General features: G+C 34.8%; 1 long non-coding RNA gene across 1 annotated transcript; it reads left to right on the forward strand.

Annotated features, from left to right (window-relative positions):
* Positions 1-295: 295 nt before the first annotated feature.
* Positions 296-20,317, forward strand: LOC137638067 (uncharacterized). The gene is made up of 5 exons (XR_011043851.1): positions 296-429; positions 1,987-2,081; positions 7,156-7,303; positions 12,284-12,443; positions 20,171-20,317. It is a non-coding gene; the product is annotated as an uncharacterized lncRNA (long non-coding RNA).
* The last annotated feature ends 1,752 nt before the right edge of the window (positions 20,318-22,069 follow it).

Below are 22,069 nucleotides of genomic sequence, written 5' to 3' on the forward strand. Positions count from 1 at the left end.
ACACACACATCTACCAGTCTCTCACCACTCTCATTTTCACCTGGTACACCACACTTCCCAATGACACCTTCTACCTCTCCAGCGCCCACTCTAGCATTTAAGTCACCCATGACAACTACAAAATTCGTTCTACCCAGTCCTTCTACCCAGTCCTTCTACACACCTAGTTAATACTGTAATATTATGAAAAATATATTTGTAAGTATGGTACATACATTTTCAGTACATACTGTACTTTTGTATTTTTGAAAAATTTCGCTAGAGAATGTTTATTTTTTTTCTTTTACAGTATGTACGTATATAAGTACTATACAGTATTTGAGTGATTTCAGGGGCTATATGCGATTCCCTACAGTACACAAGAGGCTATATATCAAGAGTTGCATCATGTTTCCTGACGTGATACTGTGTAGAATTTCGTAGAAAATGGTTAGTGATGTTTGTGTACAATGTGTACACTTTATTTATTTTTTTTTTTTTTGATACTTGCTGTATAGTACAATATTACTGTAATGTACATTATTGTTTATTAACTAATACTGTTCAGTATTTTATACATGAATATTAAAGTACTCTACAGTATTTACTATTTACTACTGTAATGTACAGTAGGCCGGAGTGTGGTAACTTGACAACTGGTTTGAATCGACCTACCAAAAACAATGAACACTTAAAGCGTTAGGTTAGCATCATTAGCTGTACTGTAGTGATAGTAGTGTACATATATTTTATTACAGTAATATACACTACAGTATCAGCAAGTGTTATTAGATAAGAACAATGGTGTATTGTTATCATCGTACATTATTTACTTACAAGTGTGGCGATGACTGGTGCTGTGTGTACCGCAGCCTTACATATACGAGTATGCTTGTTCTGTATACTTATTGAAATGTTCATACCGCAATGCAATACTTATACTATGATAGAAACTAGTAAAAACCCTACACTATTAGGGAATACAGTAGGTTACTTAGTGGTTAGTCAACCCCACTTGGGTAACGGGCAGCGAGTTGTTACGTTAGGAGTTAACCCATCCTAAAGCAGCACGTATTTACAGATTCTCTCTTTTTGTACCTGTCTGTTACCTAGCTGGCCCCACCCAGAATAATGAGGGTTAACTGTATGTGCATCACTGGGGTTTGTAACTATATAGACAATCTTCTTTTAGTAGTAGTTACAGCAATCCAATCGTAGCCTTTTCCCTATGCAGATTCACGAGAGTAGCAACTTCCCGTCATAAAGTACTTTTATTTTCACTTGACCTAAAAACCCTTACTATTCAAAAGTTCTTATCTACGAAAATAATCAGGAACAAATCTGAAAGAGACGGAAACAGAGACAGCACCACCAATAGAATCTTATATAATTTATAAATACTTGCATAATCAAAGTTATACACTAACTGGTCCTAAAATATTACATTAGATTTCATGTTATACTAGATAAACAGCTAACTTGTTACTTCATAAGAGGCTAGTACATAGGCATATTTTGACAAAAAAAAAAGGGCTTAGGAGACAATCCCCTTGGTAATTTATTGTATTTACCATTGATGTCATTATTACTCAGACAAATTAATGTAGAATTGTCCAGCAATTTTGTATAAATATAATCGGCAGCTCAAAATCTTCTTGGAAAGCATGTTGGAAAGGCTTTTACAAACAGTGTCACAAATTCTAGGATTAAAACCTTTAAGTTCTTAATTTTTGATGGCTCTTGGCTGTATCATACTCGTTGGTCATTGGCGGTTGTCTGTATTCGTATCTCTTGCTAATAGCATCAACATTTTACGTTGCAAAACTTTTAACATAGAAAGTTTCAAATATATTTCAAAAATGAAATGGATCTTAAAAAGTATGTAAGGTCAGTAATCTTGTGTATGGAAGATGGAATAAAACGCATAACAGACCAAGCAGTCTTTATCTAGTTGATTGTTTTGCATAGGTCGTTGAGGACAGACATGATAATTATCCATATTTTCAGGGAAAGTTGATTGAACATTGGAATCTCTGGCATTTGAGTCTCGGAATTCAAACTAACGCTTAGTTCAAACAATTTTGACTGCAAAATCGAACAAGGTAAGCAGTAAGTCTCGCGATCAGTATCCCAAGAAACCATTTCGAGAAAACAATATACTCAATGGTAAGAAATAAAGTAATTTGTTGCTGGCTTAATGTTTTTAAAGAATATATCAAATTCCTTTTTAACTTTGTAAGTATTGAATATTGTTAATTTAATTTTGACAGATATCCATAGAACACTCCTTAGGCCTATATTTTTTATGAACTCGCTCATTATTTGAATCATTGTCAATGAGTCAGATGGACTACCTTCTCTAATTGAATATGAAGAGTTGAGAAACTTACCATGCATCATTGCCTTAAGGTTTGGGGTATTATGGACCAGAATGAAACTCGTTTTTACTTGAATTCTACTTGCACATAGATTTACTAATTATGATACCCAACAGCTGTACCTTCAATGATACTCCAAAATGATATCAATATACTTTATAGATGAACCGTTACACATATTTTACGCTCTTCCAATAAAAAAGAAAAATGCTAATTAATGTCCCTAATCCTCAATCCAATGAAATCGACACTAAATTCATTACTTAACTGTAAATAAATCATGTCGCCTTGCAACTTGAATATAAATATACCCTAACATATTGATTTTTCTTCATGCAGTTAGAATCCTTATTACATTGGTAAATAGGTCACGCAGTAATGTTAATCACCAAATCAACACATTAAATCCTTAAATTATTCTTCATCAGCTGTGCACTCGTCTTTACTTAGTAATAGTAACATCCAGCAGAATTTGTAACTATTTAAAAGGGCCAATACGGATATATGCATATTGCACTACTACATCCTGACAGACACTAACACATGAAAGTTAGCACTGTGTTCTGGTGAGTCCCAATCGGGTCCAATTCTGTTCGTAGGCATTTCCACCTGGCTCAAACCAATCACCAGTGAGGCAGCCTAACTAGGGAAATGAAAGTCGCTCGATCTTTTAATTAGCTGAACCTTCGCCCGAATCTAATATTAAACAAATTGGATTTGCTGAAAATTTCAACACTCTTACTGTCGGCTTTACTTTTAATTATAGACAGACAAGTTAACCCCCTAAATCTTATGAATAATTATCGGCTAAAGATTGTTTAAGATATTTCAATGGTATTTTTAAACTGCTTGCCACAAATCCGATTATCGATGCCATAAAGTTATCTATGGTATATCCACTGATTAGTTGTATTTTATCTTGCCGAATTATATCTTTAAGAACTAATTGGTTCTGGCAGATAATGTAGTGTTACTCACTTAGGATATGTGTTGAAAAGTCAAATGTACCTGTAGCAGACCAAATTGTTTATTTTTCTTTTCAATGTTAATCCAGTGGTTAATGGTTTTACAGATCCCAAAGATGATAGAGGATGACGATTTTCCGAATTTTCATTCAGGTTATTGGTAAAGCGATTAGAGTTCCTCAGAAATCCCGCAATATCAGTTGGCTCATAAATATTTTAAAGAAAAATTCCAGCAATATAGCCAATAAGCTTCGTTAATAGTATCCTTATGGTCCGTTCTTTGAAAGGAAACTATCTTTTATCCTGTTTGGTGAATATGTTTTTCTTAATCATGATTAATTCCTCAGTTTGTTTATAAGTAGTGCTGTTCTTTATTTCATGAGTTACCGATTAGTTAGTGTCCCTATGGTCCATTCTTTGAAAGGAAACCATCCTTTATCTTGGTGCTACGTGATTTTTTTTTTCTCCGCAATCAATTCTCTTGTTTTCGAATAAGGATTGTTGTTGTTTATTTCATGAGTTACCCATTAGATACTCCTTTTAAGAGTTCGTTTTCTATTAATATATCCTAAACCATTTTCTATAATTTTACGGACTGACTTCTCTAATAGTCTAAGGAGATTAAAAAGAAAAAAAAAAAACTACACTATATTATCTTTATCGTCTTTAAGGCTAATGAAATCAAGCGAGTAGAGAGAGACAAATTTTAAAAATTTACAGTAAGTTATGATGTTACTATGTAATCAATAAGACTTTGAAACTGCTTATCAGAGGGTCTAATTATATATCATACTCTCTCATCAACTATATTTCATATTCGTTGCCAAAATCTCCATGTGTGGTAGGTATTAAAAATAATAATGTATCTATATCTTTTATTATTGATAATGACCTTTTATGCGTATTAAATTGCTGGTGGAAGACGACACACTCTTCGTAAATTTTAGTAAAATGTTTGGCGATCAAATGCAAAAGAAAATATGCATCAAAGTATAATTTACAGAAAAGGGGAGCCTTTGTAGATCAGCGGCCAGGTCCTCCCGCGGACATAGAAAACGGGAATTTCTTCCCGTTTTCTAACCCTTCGTAAGACGTGGCCGTTGTTCTACAACAGAATGTTCTGCCAAAACTCTAGAATAGAACACTGCCTAACCTGAATGTGCCCACCTAACCTTACCTACAACTCGTGTCTCTCCTTAACGGGGGGGCTAACGCCCCCCTGCGACCCCCCGTACATAGCCGTATAATTATTCTTAAACACCTAAACGGGGGGGCTACCGCCCCCCTGCGACCCCCCTTACACTTGCCTATTCTTAATCGGCCGACATCATGCATACATGTGGCCGCGATCACACAAACCAGAAACGGAGAGGGTTGTACTTACATTATTTCCTGTTCAGCTTGCGGGTTTATTCGTAACCTCTACAACGGCGCCCCACACTTATTCAAAGTCACTGAAGTCCGAGTCTTCAACTGGTATTGGCTTTCTGCCGAGAGACAACTTCTTCTTCTTTTGGGGAGGGCACGTTAGAGGGGCACTTTTAGGAGATGTACGGTGATGGGACACCTTTTTTTGTGGAGGGGACGGGTGTTGGGACGGACCAGGACTTTCGGAATCAGAATCGTGGGTATTGAGCGGATAAACACGTTTAACTAATTCCAGGAATGCCTTCAGTCTACACCCCTTACCGATCAAATAACGTTTTTGAATTATATACATCGCAAAGTAGCTTTCGTATAAATGTTTCTGAGTACCGAATTTCGGTAGAACAGATCTTTTTAGTACTCGCCACTGTGATTCGATTGTATTGGTGTGCACACTGGGATCTTTTGGACTCACAAAGTTAATGCTATGATTAACAGTTTTGTGTTGAAGAAATTGATCCTTGATATTATTATAGGCCTTCCAACAGTCCGAAATTATTGTAGTTTCGGGATGGACGCACTCTAATAATATCGGGAGCAATGTCTTTTCCGAACGATCCTCGACAACCCTGAAAAAAGTCTCACGTGTTTCCCGGTCAATCCCGCCGAACACCCATTTGCCATCGACCTTGCTGCCAACGTTATATTTTCTTTTTCCGAATTTACTCTCGTCTATCTCGACAATATGTCCTGGTCCGCCAATTTTTTTACTGTCCATCACTAAGATGTCCGCACACACGTCGCGACAGAAGTTGTACCAATCAACTAGTGTGTGAGAGGCAAACTTTTTGTACATAGGGAGAATCTGGTTCTGAGAAAAACCATAAATAAAACTTGCTAATATAACGAACACATCTTCGTACGGTAGCTTTGATCGTGAAAAAAAGCTACCGTGGTTAGGGGCGATCTTCTTTCGGCAATAACTATATGAACAACGCCAAAAAAACTTAGCTTTTCCACTATTCGCCGATTTTCCATCATACTTGTAGCGCATTTCACCGATATGACATTTTGCACAAATGCCGGAAAAGTCGCCTAAAAGTCCCATTTTATATAAATATTTTGAAAACTCAGCACTTATTGTAAAGTTCATAATCCTCAACATACTAGGATTGACTGAATTGAAAAAAGATTCACAAGTATCTACACACTGGTTAGTTGCCATCGCGCCACGTTGGTAAAGAATGAGCATTTCCGACCCTCGATGGGTGCTCCCGTTTCCGTATTTGAATTTTAGAAAAAATGAGTTATGATTGGGTGAAAAAGTTAATCCCAGTTAATCCCCAGGTCAAGTGGGGTCCCATTGGGTCGTTTCAAATTGCCGCGGCCGATTAATAATTCAGAATTCCGCCGCTATGGCGCTGTTGATTCGATCAGAACGTCATCTATAGGGAATTCTAGGAACTATGGGAGCGAGAAACTGCGTGGCAAGGTACAGAGCTCGTTCGACTTATAAATTTCACGTCGAATTAGATGGTTTTCAAAATCTTTGTATATCGGTATAGTAAGTACTTACCCTGGATATTTATAACATTCTGAACAGTTAATATTCTATACAAGTTTCCGATAAAGTTGAAAATAAGGCGGCCGCTATCATACATGCAGTTGGCCGCCATCCTACACACATCCCCAGAAAAGGATTTCATCTTATTACTTGAAGTGAACTAATAGGATTGTGCACTTTTTTAGGTATATTTGATAGAATCTGATACTAAAGTACACTTTTAATACTACTATAATTATCTACATAGTCATACACTTACTGATGCTAAGATGCACTATGCATGTATCGTTGAAGTATTGCATGAAATTTGCTTGTACATAAGACGACAAAACTTATTATATAAGAGACATAAAAGAGGTATATTTTGATCAAAGAAAGATCCCATGGATATTTTAGCATATTTACCATTGCTTCCGATATTGCTTTAATACGAACAATTTTTAGCTTAATTTCTAGCAATTTTTTATTCATATAATCATCAGCCCACACTATTTTTTTTTTTGGGGGGGGGGAGTATTTGTAAGGTCTTTTTAAACATACCACAAAATTAGAAAAATACCTTGGTTATTAACTTTCTATTCACTCACTAGCCGTATTTTGTAGTTGTATTATCCTCATCAGTGTTCTGCAATTGTCAGTGTTCAATATTCTCACTACGGACTTTATAGTTTTGCAACATGTTGACTTTGTAAAACTGTCAACAAGTTTCACAACTTTTCAAAATTAAATTAATTGGAAAGCGAATGCAGTCTCATTAAATTTAGATATGGATGATTAAATGAAGTTCTCACAAGACCTAAGCTTTTATTTCACTGTAACATTAGATAGCCGGTTGGCTATGTTATATAAGACAGCGAGGAAGGTCTAGTCATCATCTAGATGTGATCATTATTCATATTTTCAGAGCCATTGAGCAGGGTGTTGGAATCTCCAGTAATGAAGTCTTTCAGAATTCCGACAATCGGTTGGTTCAAACTATCTTGATTGCAAGAGAGTCTCGTACAGAGTAAGCTATACCAATAAAACTTTTATGAGGCAAAATATACCCAAAGGTAAGAAATTTTGTTAGTTGAATAGCTTTTTGGAATTTTTTAATTTTAGGTAAATAGTTTTTAAATATATACTTTTTTTAACTTAAACAGTATTGAATAGCGTTAATCTATTCTACACCTGAATGTATTCATTTATTTTAGTCATCCATAATTATTTCATGGACCTTCTATTAATGTTGATGTTCTTTTCCCTAACGCTCTCATCCATAGGTAATTGAGTAAGTTTTTTTTATAACTTTAAATGAAAATCACAGCTAAGATATGTTGATTACCACCCATAGTATTCTGACCTGTGACGTGTCATAAGATAATGCCTATGGTATTATAGCAATTTTATTATTAATAGCAGTAGTATTACTGAATTCAAACCAAATTATAATTTTTAGATATTTCATATTCTTATAAAAACATTTTAAGGCTGTTCTCAAAAGGTGTAACACAAAGTAAAATATTGATACCTCCGGTATATCTATTTCTATCCAATAATTAACATCATGTATATTATAAATGTATTAATAACAAAGGCTGAAAATAACTTTTCAAATGAATTTGATTTGGCAGAGAATGTAAATTTACTCAGAGAATATTGGTGCTCCTAAGTCTAGTATACAACAGACTAAATTCTTTTATAATTTAAGTCATTGGTAATACGAAGAAGTTTTTTAGCCCAGGAGACTTTTAGAAATCATTGAACATTATCAGGCTTAAAATATTTTTACTGAAAAATTCATTAAGGCATTCATAAAGATTTCTTGAATAGTATCCCATAAAACTATTTTCAAAGAAATTACTGTACGTCCGAAGGTAAGAAAACTTTTGTTGCTAGGTACACATTTTTCCAAGTCTTGATTTATTCCTGTATTTTTGCTTTAAGTGTTGTTCTTTTGTGCGCTTGCCCATTTCCAAATTATTCCTTACGGGCATTGTTTTTTTATGAATATTGCGATCTTGTTTAACAAATCCAACTCTGGGAGTTCAAAAAAATTACTGCACTCTAGATTTAGTAGAAAACGGTTCAGTTTTAGCAAAATTTTAAAGTAAACCTCATGGAAAGAAAAGGGAAAATTATTAAATTGCGTCACAAACTTTTATCCTTTCAATCGTTCAAAATTTATAGTGGACCATTGAGAAGCATTTTAAATACCATATAGTACATATCCCAGTTTGAAGTAAATTAAATATATTTAACAGAAATATTTTATTTTAAAAAAGTTACCATTAATAGCTTGATACTTGAATCGAAAGGAAATTTCAAATTAACTAAATTCTTATTAATGATTGTAAAATATATAAATACCCATAAACACACACACACACACACACACACATATATATATATATATATATATATATATATATATATATATATATATATATATATATAACACACACATATATATATATATATATATATATATATATATATATATATATATATATATATATATATATATATATATATTTATATTTGTAAGGTATTTAATGGTTTTGGGAGCAGCTTACTACACAGCCAAAGATTAATACATTAGTTATCTATTTAATTTGCTGTATTTATCTAATACTAGTAGTATTAGTAGTAGTAGTAGTACTATTATACTGTTCTGCCTTAGGCAGGTTCTTTCATGGATTAGTCGCCCTCCATAATTCTCTCTTTATGGCCACTTCTTTTAACTCTTGGTACCTTCTTTCTCCCTTCAGGTCTTCTAGTAGGGACTTCCTTTTCCTTCCTCTGGGTCTTTCTTTCAAATCAACCTTCTATGATGTCCTTTAGTAACTCTTCTCCTCTTAAAATGTGTCGTATATAGTTTTTATGCCTTTTGTTTATTTTTGTATTTATGGTTCTCTCTTCTCCAATTATTATTATTTCCTTATATATATATATATATATATATATATATATATATATATATATATATATATATATATATATATATATATATATATATATAATGTGTGTATATGTATGTGTGTATATGTATGTGTGTATATGTATGTTTGTATATGTATATATATATATATATATATATATATATATATATATATATATATATATATATATATATATATGTATATATATATGTATATGTATATATATATATATATATATGTATATATATATATATGTATATGTATATATATATATATATATATGTATATATATATATATGTATATGTATATATATATATATATATATATATATATATGTATATATTATATATGTATATATATATATATGTATATATATTATATATATATATATATATATATATATATATATATATATTTTGTCTTGTGGTGTCTCCAACTTATTTTCAGCATCCTCGGATCCTGCTAGGTGTACATGGCTACACTTCATATGAAACATTCACATATCCTTTCTTCAGTTCCATCTTCAGTTTTCCACACACTCCATATGAATTTTTTTTTCTTAATACCTTTTAGTCCTATCTTCAGTTAATCTTCTGATGTTAGTCCTTCCTCTCTCTCTCTCTCTCTCTCTCTCTCTCTCTCTCTCTCTCTCTCTCTCTCTCTCTCTCTCTCTCTCTCTCTCTCTCTCTCTCTCTCTCTCTCTCTCTCTCTCTCTCTCTCTTTCTCTCTTTCTCTTCTTTCTCTCTTTCTCTCTTTCTCTCTTTCTCTCTTTCTCTCTTTCTCTCTTTCTCTCTTTCTCTTAAAAGCATTCTTATCTTGGACCATTCTGCTCTTAATATCTTACTGCCATGTCCTTCTTGTGTTATAATACTTCTCCCAATTACTTGAAATGACTGACTTCCTGTACAGATTCATTCTCTCTTTCTCTCTTTCTCTCTTTCTCTCTTTCTCTTAAAAGCATTCTTATCTTGGACCATTCTGCTCTTAATATCTTACTGCCATGTCCTTCTTGTGTTATAATACTTCTCCCAATTACTTGAAATGACTGACTTCCTGTACAGATTCATCTCCAATCTCTGTTTATTGGTGGTCCTTGTCGTCTTGAAATTCTCATTACCTTGGTCTTAGACATATTTATTTGCATTCTATACTTCTCTGCTGTCCTTTTTATCTTATTTGTCATCCACTGTAAACACACTCTTGTGCTGCAAACAACTGTCTTGTTGTCAGCAAATCTTATAGTTTTCACCATTTCTCCTCCCACCTTAATGACATCTTCCAGTGACTCTTATCATTGCTTCTGCATAGATGTTGAACAGAATTAGTGGTTCCTCTTCCAGCAGATCCAGGCTCAAAATTTTCACCTGCAATATGTAGTATTACAGTTTATTCTAAAACTTTTTCTTGCATCATCCTCATATAGTCAATTGGCTCTAGTGTTCTACGTCCTGATCTAATCCCAAATTGGTTCTTTTAAAGATATTCTTCAGCTTTTGCTTTTAACCTTAATGCTAATATTCTAAGCATTATTTTTATGCATGACTAATTAAGCTTATTGTTCCATGTTTTGGGCACTTTGTTTCTGGTCTCTTACGGAAGCAGTCATGGAGATTTTTGTGTGATCTTCTGGCCAGTCTCCATTCTTATAAATCATATGGCTTAATAGTTTCAGTTCTTCTTTTGTATCTCTCTAGACTTTTCAAGAACTCTGCTGAAATATTATCTGGTCCGGGAGCTTTACTGTTTTTCAGTTCTTATATAACTGCCGTGATTTCTCTGTCTAATAAATCAGGATCAATATCTACTTCCTTCCCTTCTCTTTCTATATCAGAAGGCTTATTTTCTTTATAATATAGGTCTTCATTGTGTTCCATTCACCTTGTCCTTACAGCTTAGGGATTTTTTAGTTTTATCTCCATTTTCCCTTCTATTTTAATGCTTCTCATTCCACCCCTTCTCTTTCTATTAATCTTTATCTTTTTATATGCATTAGGTCTGACCATCCTCTTTTCTCAAGTTCTTCAGCAAGAGCTTTGTCTCTTGGTTTGAGTTTCCCTCCTGAGCTCTGTGTTCAGCTTCCTATAATTCTTGCATCCAACTTCTATAACTGGATGCTTCCATTTTCTCTGTTAATTTTCTCATCTTAATCATTTCTATTGTGATCCATAGTTTTCGTTGGTTCCATCTTTTGATATTCAGTGTTTGTATGTGCACTATTCTTTGTTGCCAGTCTTAGTCTAACTTTTCTTTCATTACTTGTCATTTCGGCATCATTTACATTTCTGTTATTCTGAACATGCATATACTTCTTTTTGTTTTGCTTTCAGTTTTTCTTTGTGTTTTTTTTTTTTAAAAAGTCAGCTTGACTACTAAAATCCGTAGCTACAAGATTATGGTTGGAATCTACATCTGCTCCTAGATACACTTTCATATTCCTAACAGAATTCCTATACCTTTGTCTGATGAGTATGAAGGCAATTTGGTACCTTTCACGATCTCCTGGTGTTCTCCATGTGTATCTTCTCCTCACGTGATATTGAAACAGTGTTCGTTATTACTAATTTTTGTCTAATACAGAACTTATACAGTTTGTTTCCTCACATCATTTCCTCGCCCTAACCCGAAATTTCCTATTTCTTCATCTCTTCCCTCGCCAATTACACTGTTCCAGTCACCCATTACAATAAGGTTACCTCTCCGGCATTGAGCGTCTTGATATTTCTTCTCACAGTAAATGTTTCTTCCACTTCTTCATCTTGGTGGTCACTTGTAGGCATATATAGTTGGATGATCAATATATCCATCTTTTCACCCCTTTTAATCTAATCAACATAATGCCGTCTGATATACATTACACTTCAGCAACAGAGTTCTTGACATTACCTCTCAGCACAATAGCTACTTTTCTTTCTGCTCTTTCACCACCACCTTATTAGTATATCATTAACATGAATTGGTTCTGACAGTGAATATAGTGTTACTCAGTTAGGTTATGGGTGCAGCAGCAGACCAAATTGTTTATATATATTATTTTTTTCAACATCAACATATTGATTATTTTTTTGCATAGCTCAATAAGGACACAAATTGGTGAATATCCCTATTTTCAGAGTAATTGGTAATGCGATGCAGCTTTATACATGGAGTTTTATAGAATTCACCGAACATCAATTGGCTCGTAAATATTCTGACTGGAAAATGCAACAAGATAGACAAGTTTCGTGAATAGTATTCATATGATCATTTTTAGTAGAGGAAATAATCTCGAAGGTGAGGAACCCTTTATTCTGTGGTTAGTTTAGTGTTTTTGTTTTAAATAGTATTTAATTCTAATGTTTTTGTGTGTTCCTATTCTATATTTAACGTAGTTACCAGCCTTAATCTTTCGTTTTCTATAGACTTGCCACTGTTATACATTTTCTATGAAATTCTAGACTAACTTATCTAAGTCTTGAGATTAAAATATGTACTAACAATATTCTCTTTATAGTTAGTGAATTCTTATCAAGCGAGTATGAGTGAAACGAATTTTGAGCTAATGATTTTTTTTCCTTTTTAATAACCCTTAATCAATTTAATACCACGTACATCACGCTATAAACATGGTGTTTCGGGGTGTATTGCATTGAGTCCAACATAGCTACATAAAACAGATTTTACCAATTTAGAATGAAAGGTAGCACATTATTATATTGCTATGTAATCGATAAGACTGTGGAACAGCTAACTTTTAGATATATATAATGTATTCTGTTATTAATTGTATTTCATCTAAGTTGCCGAAATCTCCATACATGATAGGTATTGAGAACTCTGTATATCTCATCATCATCATCATCTCCTCCTACAACATCAGCATCATCTCCTCCTCCAGCTATTTACGCAAAGGGCATCTGTTGGATTTTTGTCAGTTTTCTCTATCTTGGGCTTTAAAAATCAATACCTCTCCACTCGCCATCTCCTAATATACACTTCATAGTCCTCAGCCATGTAGGCCTGGGTCTTCAAACTCTTCTAGTGCTTTGTGGGGCCTAGTTAAAAGTTTGGTGAACTTATCTCTCTTAGGGAGTGCAAAGAGCATGCCTGTGGAGAATTTTTATGTGAATGGCTGAGTGGGAACTTAGTCCAGGAAAGTCTCCCTACGGCAATTACCCAAAGCTCAACAGGGGAGGATAATGAGCACTTACTCTCGGGACGCAAACGCCCTGCTAATACTTTACTGCCATAGTTCACTAACCTTTCACTCTAAAATACAAAAGGAGGCAATTTTACTGTCCAGAGGCCGGAGAACTCCACACGTTAATTTGGAAATTATTTATGGCCTACTCTAGCTTTGTCAGGGCTAGAGTCATCTCACTCTAAGGCTCTGTTTCGACTCCGTCCCAGTGACCCCAGCGAGATGCTGTACAGGTATCTTACGTTAATGCAATTAGAGACAATAAAAAAAAGGGGGAACAGTGGAGTATAAAAGTATAAAGAAAAGTTAAATGGGGATCTTCACCTTCAAAGCACTAAGTAAAAGAGCGTACACTCGCTGATACCAACTTACCTGTTTAGAGTAGGTTACTTTCAACACCTTGGGTACTTCTGACCCGTCCTAGTATAAATTGGTAAAATTCATATAATGTGGTTAAAGATACCAAAATGTGTAATCTATTCCAAATGATTTATTACAGAAAAAGGGGATGGAAATAACTTGATGATTTTAACACAACAAAATTAAAAATTGGAAAAAAATATCAGTAACTCAATTATAAGTTTTACATGTGATAAAATGAATAAGTGAATTTACAACAAAAAACTTGAAAACGTTAAACGGAATTAACACGTGGATTAAACCTCAAACAGAATAAATAAGTAAAAACATTCTGATCAACAATTTGTGCGGTAGGATGCTGTGAGGTCCCAACATGTGGTCAGTGACCTCAAGCAATTACCAAGATCAAAAAAAATATGAATACATTAATTTCCATGCACGCAGCCCGAAAGATGTAATGCCAAAATAATACCTAAACTTAACTTATGAGAAATTGAAACTTATCTAAAGGGGGAATGGCCATTGGTTAAACTCACAAGATTTTTATATGGTGTGGGCGCCCGTGTCCTAAATGTGGCGGTCTTCAGTTTGCTCACTAGGCCTACAGCACTTATTCTGCAGAGTCAACGGCCCCCTCCAAGCTCTCCAACTAGCCCCCAAGACTGGAACCGACGTGCTGTAGAATTAGCAGCTATGCACTAACACTGGTCATCTGCTTGACCTCTTCTACGACGTATTCTTGGCTAGTTATTGTGTAAGGGGACAGGCTAGTGATGGAGAGTGGGAGCACGAGGTTGACATTGGAGCCTTACTGGGCAGCTCAGTTTCGTACCGTGGCCTGTATGTTTGTGAGGTCGAGTTCAGGTCAGCTGCGTCCTCCTTCCTTCCCAAAAAAAAAGCTTATCTTGGTGCGTAGGTAGGCCTACGGTCTTGAGGTGCCAACTCTCATTTAGGACAGGCTCAAAAATCTTGTGCCTTGTGAATTTCAAGCAACACACTTATTTAGAATACAAGGAGAAATCTTGCAACTCCAGGGGGCAAAGATAATCCTAATTCTAAACATTTGGCATACAGAATAAAAAATGAAACTAAAAGGTAATTTAGCAAGTCGGGCTCACGTGTGTGGACAACCATACCTCCTAGACTAGCAGACTTGAGTTGTAATTAAGAGATTTAAAATACTGTACCTAAATACTTACGGTAGAATAATGTATACAAACAACACAAAAGTATTAATCTTGGGACACTCGCTCAAGAAAGACACATTACTCACATTTTTCCCTGCCGTGACGTCACGAACAATAACAAAGTCTACGTATAAACTATGAAGAAGAAGAGTAGTGAAGATAATTCTTCACAATGCCCATACTATCTCTCTTTACCCTTCACCATGATCTCGTCCACATATGTCACTAGAGTAGTCTCTCATACTTTCGTTTCTAATCCTGTCCTGCCATTCAACTCCTAATACTCTTATGAGGACTTTGTTCTCAAATCTACAAAATCTGTTTGGTATTCTTTCATTGCCATATCACGACTTGTGTCCATACGGTAACACAGATCTAACAAAAGATATAAAGCCTGATTTTCGTGTAATTTCAGACTTTTTGATTTCGAAATTTTACTTATCTTAGCCATTGTCCGATTTTTTTTTTATTCTTTCACTAAACTCTTAATTCTAAAGACCCGGCATTACAGAACATAGTTCCTAAATACTTAAAGGATTCTACCCCATCAATCCTTTTTCCTTCTAATATATTTCATCTTTCTTTTGTACCAACCGTGTTATTATGTACAATTGTGTGACACACGGTTGGTACACTTTGCATATTCCATCCTCATCTATGTTTCTTCTATTTATCTCGAGCCTAACCTTATGTGATATTTCATGCATTCTGGTAAGCAAGCATTACAAATCCTCTGGTGTTCTGCTAATAAGGATAGTCATCAGCATACCCTAGATCGGCTAATTTCCTATTCCCAATCCAGTCCAATCCCTTTTCACCATCGCCAACTGTTCAATGCATTACAAAATGCACGATGAGTATAAACAAAATAGGTGACAACACATTACCTTGGAGTACTCCATTGTTCTCTGGTAATTCATTTTATAGGCCTCCATTAAATTTGCACTTGCAATGTTCAAGAACACGCTTCATCAAATTTACGTATTTAAAAGAAACTCCATAATAACGCAGGACTCTTCACAAAATTTGGCCAGTGCACACTATCAAAGGCTTTTTCCTAGTCCACTAATGCTATCAAAAGTTTATTTTTATATTCTACACATTGCTGTACAACATGTCTTAAAATGAAAGTTTGGTCAGTACAACTTTTATCTTTGCGAAATACTGCTTGTTCATTTCTCACCTTTCCATCAATCTTTTCTGACTAGTCTCTTTAGTATAAGCATATTATATATTTCCATGGCAACTGGCGCAAGTGTGATGCTTCTGTAATTATTGCAATCAGTCAATTTTCCCAGTCCCTTTTGTTTTTCTTTTTTTCCCTATTTTCACCTACATTCCTACCTGTTATTCATGAGGTTTTGCCTCTTCATGCCACATTATACAAAATAGTCTTGTAAGTATTCTGAGTCTTTTCATTATCGGCCAATATAATTTCTGCAGTTATTTCATTGTATCTAGGAGATTTTCATCTCCTGATTTTTTAATGATGGTTTCAACTTGAACACACTAAATTCATTCATGGCCACATAAAGGTTTTCTTCAGCTTCACTATAAACTGATTGATAAGATTTTAATTTCACACCATTCATTGTTAATTGATAAAAAATTTCAGTATCGCCTTTAAGTTAATCTACTGCTCTTCATCTCTTCTAGTCTTTTAAGACACTAAATCGATTCCTGCAATCGGTTGCAAATGTTTCCCTGTGCTCTTCTTCTAGAAGCTTAGTTGTATCAAACCTATGTATTTTTTTCTATATGTCTGTCGGGTGCTTTCGGTTTTAATTTCAGTATGGCAATGAGGAACTGGTGATCACTACCAATATCTGCATCTCTAATAGTTTCTTTGTATCTACATTCGTCTAAATCGGTAATAGTATTATGTACGAATTGCATGGCTGAGGGTAAAAGACAGACTCGTCTTTAGTTTTAGTAAAATTATGCTTAAGGATTGTATGCATAAAAATAAACATCAAAGTATATGCACAAAAAGTATTGTATCCTTTTATTTGAGAGGAACTAATAGAATTATGTTCTTTTTTATATGATGTAAACATTAATAGTCTAATACCAAAGCACAATTTCAATATTTTTAATAACTTACATAATCTGTTTAACACATTTTGATGCTAAAGCATTGCATACGACATTCTTGTACCTAAGATGTACTTATGATAATTTAAGTAGACTTAAAGGAGATCCATGTTCACCAAAGATTGGCTCAAGGCAGTTCTCCGGGTATTTAGCGAATGTACTATTGATACCCATATAACTTTATGACAAAACAATTGTAGACCTAACTATTCTTTGAGAGGGTGTTTGCAAGCCCTTTGCAAACAACATTCCACAAAATCGAGAACTAATATTCATTCGCTAGGTACGATTGTAGCAATTCATAAATTTTGCCCAATATAAGAGTTTTTAACCCGCGAAATCGAGCAAATTGTGATTATGAAATCTTGAAAGAATAGAAGGCATTGGTAGAATTATTGTGATCATCTACATTTGCAAAGAGGGAAGAAAACCGAGTTTGCTTTGCTACATTTGCAATTGAAACACACTCCTTTGCAAGAGCACATAGTTCTCTCTACATTACTTGGAAACTTCTGGAACTGTCGTCCAGAGTAGTACCCGTAACCCTGATACCTTTGTCCAAGCAAAGTCCTGCGGCGAAGGAACTAATCGCTGATCTTAAGTGCTGCTGGTCCAGTTTCCTGCTTGGCAAACAGCTCATCAGACATGCTGCAGAAGTGTATCTTTGGTTAGTGGTAATTTTTCCATACCGCAATTCTTGTGGCAGAACTATTCCCTTCTTGCCTCATTGCCAAGGCCAAATGACTAGCTTTGTCATAGATGACAACAGTCACTTGCTCCAGCTTTGAGAAGTGGTCGTCATCGAGAGTGTGGATTTGAAAGGGATCATGAGCAAGATACTCCTATTTAAGCCTTCCAAGCTTTCCAAACAGACTTGTTGCCATTTCCACTGAAAGGCGAAGGTTGTGTCGCAATCTGTAGATGCGTGGAAACCAGGTAATGCTCATGATTGTGCTATTCCAAGGATTGTGCAGATGGCCTTGATGTAATAAAACCCGCATTTCTTGCCCATTCAGAAAGCTACCCACATGTGTAGACAACTGTTGCACAGTATTCAGGTCAAGAAATTAACTGAAAAGAATAATTACTACAGCTAGTAGGTTGGCCAAGGCACCAGCCGCCCGTTGAAATACTACCGCCAGAGAGTTATGGGGTCCTTTGACTGGCCAGACAGTACTACGTTGGATCCTTCTCTTTGGTTACGGTTCTTTCTCTTTGCCTACACATACGCCGAATAGTCTGGCCTATTCTTAACAGATTCTCCTCTGTCCTCACACACCTGACAACACTGAGGTTACTAAACAATTCTTCTTCGCTCAAGGGGTTAACTACTGCACTGTATTTGTTCTGTGGCTACTTTCCTCTTAGTAAGGGTAGAAGAGACTCTTTAGCTATGGTAAGCAGCTCTTCTAGGAGAAGGACACTCCAAAATCAAACCATTGTTCTCTAGTCTTGGGTAGTGCCATAGCCTCTGTACCATGGTCTTCCACTGTCTTTGGTTAGAGTTCTCTTGCTTGAGGGTACAATCAGGCACACTATTCTATTTAATTTCTCTTCCTCTTGTTTTGTTAAAGTTTTCATAGTTTATATAGGAAATATTTATTTTAATGTTACTCTTCTTAAAATATTTTATTTTTCCTTCTTTCCTTTCCTTACTGGGCTATTTTCCCTGTTGGGGCCCCTGGGCTTATAGCATTTTGCTTTTCCAGCTAGGGTTGTAGCTTAGCAAATAATAATAATAATAATAATAATAATAGCTGTGTCAATGGTGCGTACTTAGTCTTTCTTCCTTGTCGAAGAGTATAAAGCACATACACCACAACTCTGGCGTCGGCCTCCTCATGATTACAGTTTTTCATGGAGATGCTAACACCACAAGTCACCAAAGCCTGCTCTGATGTAATATGTAAGTTTAGTTGGTTGCCAATTTAAATATTCAACCTTAGAGAACCGTTTACCTTTTTGACCTTGTTAACTGGATCACGTAGGAAATCCACCCACTTGCCTGGCAACTTGGTCTCGCCCGACACCTCTCTGTGCACCCTTTGTTCTATCTTCCTTGGCTACCTAACCTCTTTGTCTCTTGGAACTGTTTTACTATGAGAGGGATAAATACCTTGTCTGCATACTCATGGAAGGTACTCGCACCATAAACATTAAGACAGTGTACAATAACGGCACTATAGAGGATTTTGAAACGAGGGTGGCTCTGGTTGGCCACGCTACTCGAGACATTTCAGCAGGTCAGACTTTATGTTGGTCAAGCGAAATTTTCTGAAGTCTGAAAGAGGATGAGGGAAGCACCATACTTCGTGCAAAGAAATCTGCCAAATCACTATCTCTGGTCTGTATTGATATATCCAGCAGGCCAAAGACTGCCACATAGTTCTGAAGAACTATGACCACATTTCCTTGCTGTGATGTCCTCGTGCTCTTAGGTTGCTTGAATAGCACTAGGGAATTTCTTCCGATTGAGTCATGATTCATAGAGTGACTACGTACAGTGAGAGCGTTTCTTGAAGTCATCTTTGACAGTGTTGGGCAAGGACTTACATATCCCTAATGTGGACAGACATCCATTGTGCTTAATTGGTATGATACCATGCAAAGAACAGCGGACGGAATTCTTCCAAGGCATCCACGTATAAAGGAAAATTCTTACTCTGTGAGCTTTGAAGATGAGAATAAAGGTATCGTAAGGCTCTTCTTCAACATATTTCTCAAATTTGCGGCTAACTGTATCTTTCGAGATATCAAACTGCTTGAAATCCTCTTTCTAAAAGTTTTGCAATGTCATGCTAGTTACCTAGTAGATGAGCTGCTTTTAGGTTTGAATCTACTGTGCCCTTTCCCTATTTCAAATACTTAAATATTGCTAATGGTAATCAAAATTGAGTTCATATTTTGTTTTATAACAATCAAATCAAACCCCTTATCAATGTCTTTTGCAATGCTCATGCTCCCTCGGGTACAATAATATAGTTTCATTTTATGAGTATAAGAAGGGAAGCTCGTCATTCATACAATGAAAATTTTAAAGAAACTTGATGAGCTCCTACTCTAATATCAATTAGCTGTTCTGGAGGAATCATTCTTCCACATTTGGTTCTTTTATCCGCCCTATAACGTTATCTTAAAGTCTGACATTATACAACCTAACTAATATCCCTATTTTTCAGATAAGTTGTTGGAGTTTCTGATATTGGAGTCTTGCAGAATTCCGACAATTGGTTAATTCAAACTATTTTGACTGCAAAATCGAGGAAGGGAGCCAGTGAGTCTTCGAAATAGTATACCAATAAAAAAAAATAGACAAAATCTACCAAAGGTAAGAAATTATTTGCTTGGTCGAATAATATGTCATTATATTAAATTCTTATTTTATAATGAATTGTGTTAGTTTATTAGACATGTGATTTTCCTTTCACTTACTTTACACTGTCATCTGCAGATTATTTCATCGACCTACTATTAGTGTTTCGTTTAATTTCCCTAACGCTCCCATCCATAGAATATTCATTAGGTCATTTTCTTTATTTTTCAAATGGAAAATTACAGTTATAATACGGCGTTTATAAGTTATTAGCAACACAGAATATTTTGACCTGTGACGAGCCACACGACAACGCCCATGTTATTGCTGCAAAGGTAGGATTAATGGCGGTATTACTGAATTCAAAACCAATTACATGTTTAGCCTTTTCGTATTCTTATAAAAGTATTTTTGAGCTATATGTTAATAGCATTCTCAAAAGAATACCCCAAAGTAGAATATTGATGCCTTTTAAGCTATCTATTCCTTATTAACTAATTGGCTATATTTATCTTATGGTTCCAACAAAAACAAGAAAGGCTCAAATAGGACTTTTCAAAATTGAGTTGTTTTGACAGAAAATATATTTTTACTCTTTACTCTTTAAAAAATTTAACGTAGGCTTTAAGCCCACAAAATTGTCTAGAAAATCTTTTATTTTCAACATTGGGTTCCAAAACAATTAACCAACTGTTCAGAATTTTAAGCCATGGAAACTTTTAGGATGCATAAAATATTTTTTACTAGAAAATCCAGCACGGTAGCCAATGGTTTTTTTTTCCACAAATAAATTTTTTGAGAGGAAACCTCCCGTAAGTTATGATATCTTTATTGTTGCTAGTTGCATTTGAAAATCTTCTTTAATTCTCAAATTTTCTAATTATTTATAGGCATATTCTTTAATACACTTAGCCACCCCCAAATTGTTTCTTCACCCCTCTTTTTCTATGAATATATGCAGACTTGCTTAACTAATCGATTCTGGAGAGCTCAACAAATTATTGCACACTAGGTGTAGTTTTCGACAATAGTGTGCAATAATTGTTTTTGAGCTCTCTAGAATCGATGTTAGTTTTAGCAAAATCTTAATCTGAACATATGAGAGAGAGAAAAAATAAATTGCCAGTCTCAAATCTTTATCATCTTAATCATTAAAAATTTGTTCAGGACATATAAGAAGCATTTTAAATACCATATTGAACCATTATGCGTAGGCCTTGGTTTTTGCTATTGATAAAATTCCAAAATTACTTTAGAAATATACACATTACTCTGATAAATATACATTACAGACAAATATCTTATTTATTTTAGCAATTAGTGGGAAAAAAATATAGGTAATTTCCATTTTAGATGTCCATCTAAACCTAAATTAGTGGCTACAATGGAATTTCCGTAATATTATAGCGAATTTTGCATTGGTAGTCGTTTTACTGATTTGCAAATGAATGTTTAACAATTTTATTTTCATATATTTTTGTCAAAAACTAATTTTGAAAGGGAATTTGAATTTGTTTTTCAAACTGTAAACCACAAGCCCGAGATACCTTTTACTTGAGGATCATTGCAGCGTCCCTTTGGTCCGTGGCTGCATCCCTATTTCAAGGTCCTCATTCTTATATCCAAATGTACAGTACTTATGGTTGTGACGGTAAAGCCAGTAGCTTTTGCTTTTGGCGTTCATACTTCCAGAATATTGATATGTGTAATTTCAGTGTCAAAATGGCTTCTAAAAGCTAGATCTGCTCAATATCTGTATTCATCC

This window comes from Palaemon carinicauda, chromosome 3, assembly GCF_036898095.1.
Source record: "Palaemon carinicauda isolate YSFRI2023 chromosome 3, ASM3689809v2, whole genome shotgun sequence".
In the NCBI taxonomy this organism is placed as follows: Eukaryota; Metazoa; Arthropoda; class Malacostraca; order Decapoda; family Palaemonidae; genus Palaemon; species Palaemon carinicauda.